The 2,235-nt window shown below is 40.1% G+C and overlaps 1 pseudogene; it reads left to right on the top strand.

Moving 5' to 3' along the window:
- The first annotated feature begins 1,783 nt into the window (after positions 1 to 1,783).
- On the top strand, positions 1,784 to 1,920 carry LOC145285301 (U2 spliceosomal RNA; annotated as a pseudogene).
- The last annotated feature ends 315 nt before the right edge of the window (positions 1,921 to 2,235 follow it).

Here is a 2,235-nt window from a genome sequence, read left to right as displayed (position 1 = left end):
TTTTTTTTTTACTTCGCTTATCCACCCCCGACCACACACTCAAAAACACCCGGGTACCCACCGATTTTTTAAATTTTAATATCGGAACAGGCTTATTTAAGCCATTTTTACGTGTTCGTTTCTGTTTTCACCGTTCGTTTGCCTTACGTTAGTTTTTTGTGTTTTTTCCCCGCTTAAGTTTTAACGTTCTTTTCTTTTTTTACTTGACTTATAACAAACATACCCGGTCATTGACGTCGCCGTCGTGGTCGCCGTAACGCTCGGCGACTTCCGGGCGCGTACCTGTCAATTTGGTTCTTACTTAAATAAATTCAAACATCTTTCAGTAACTCATTCTGGCTGGCCGATTTTATTTTCAAGCTTCGCCTCAGGGCTTCGGGTTCGATCCTACCAACTTTTACCCCCCCCCCGGTTTCTTTTTTATTTAACACCACACACACCTACAAACACCCGGGCAACGCAGGGTACCCCCGCTAGTATAATAATAAATACGAAATCCGCATTAATCAAAATATCATATTTAAGCGTATTTTACGAGCGGGCAATGCCGGGGGCGCTGCTAGAATATATATATATATATAACTCAAATGACCTTGTTATTAGTGTTGTAACCACACATCCGGTTTACGACTTCCGGTTGCGCATGTGTACATAAACATAGACCAATAAAAGCGTAAACAAATAAACACAAATTGTCTACTTTTGCAGAATTTGAACTGCCGACGTAAATATTAGCTTTATTTTTTAGAAATTATTATTAAACATGGGAAGGTTGGGAATGTTTTGTAACTATTCTGTATTACAACTATACTGTAGCAATTTTCTTACAAAAAATCAACTTTGACCCGTTGGCAATTATAAGAGCATTTTACAACAGCGATTTACCCACGTTCTTCCTTTTTAGTCACGTGCAAGTGACTCTATAAGTCACTCCGTCTGTTGGGTAGCAAATAAATACCAACCTCCATATATAAGTTATTTGTCAATGTAGGGGCAACCCTTAATACCAATTGTCAATATCCAACTCCCCTTCTCCCCGGGGAGTTGGTCCCCATTTCCCCTTCACTTCTCACATTAAAAATCGGTCTTGTGCTTTATTTGCTCGGTGGGGGGTAAAATAAATGCCCTTTTCCTGGCCTTTTTTCCAAGATCAAAGTCTAGTATCTGTTCCGGCAGATACTGCCAGCTAAAACCATATGTGGGAGCAACCCCACATATAAGACCTTGGTCAATGTAGGGGCAATCTTTCATACCAATTGTCACTATTCAGATCCCCTGCTCTCTGGGGAGCTGGTCCCCATTTCCCCTTCACTCCTTAGATTAAAAATTGGCCTTGTGCCTAATTTGCTCGGTGGGAGAACAAATAAATACCAACCTTACATATAAGACCTTGGTCAATGTAGGGGCAACCTTTCATACCAATTGTCCCTATCCAGCTCCTCTACTCCCCGGGGAGCTGGTCCCCATTTCCCATTCACTCCTCACAATAAAGATCGGCCTTGTGCTTAATTGCCTCGGTGGGGGAGCAAATATATACCTCCTTTACTTGGCCTTTTGGCCAAGATCAAAGTATAGTATCTGTTCCGGCAGATACTGCCAGCTAAGACCATATGTGGGGGCAACCACACATATAAGACCTTGGTCAATGTAGCGGCAACCCTTCATACCAATTGTCACGATCCAGCTCCCCTACTCCCCGGGGAGTTCATCCCCATTTCCCTTTCACTCCTCACATTAAAAATCGGCCTTGTGCCTAATTTGCTCGTTGAGGGAGCAAATAAATACCCTTTTTTGGCCTTTTGGCCAAGATCAAAGTGTAGTATCTGTTCTTACTACCTTGCTCTACTTATGTTTGTAAATTTGTGATATAAGGTGGGGAATCACTTTCTGTATTAATTTAATGTAAAATGATCACCCACTTTACAACCAGTCAGTCTTAAAGCCATTCAAGTCATTCTCCAGATTATTCAAGTTGTTTTTGAAGGATTCCAGTTATTTTTTAAGCATTCAAGTCATTCTTGAGGTCATTCAATTCATCCTTAAGTCCATTAAAGTCATTCTAAGTTATTTACTTTTATTTATTTAAGTCATTTCAGCCCATTTTTCGGTCATTTTAATTTATCTTTAAGAATTTCATGTCAATCCTACATTTTCGCATTCATTCATTACACGAGAGATCGCGATTAGTCTATTGTCTTGGTTCATTTTAATATCCTTTCATAGAAATGTTTCTGT

The sequence above is a fragment of the Euprymna scolopes genome, chromosome 9 (genome assembly GCF_053919585.1).
Source record: "Euprymna scolopes isolate OS-2025 chromosome 9, ASM5391958v1, whole genome shotgun sequence".
NCBI classification, from domain to species: Eukaryota; Metazoa; Mollusca; class Cephalopoda; order Sepiida; family Sepiolidae; genus Euprymna; species Euprymna scolopes.
Note: the sequence above shows the minus strand (reverse complement) of the source record. Positions and strands in the feature narration are given on the sequence as shown.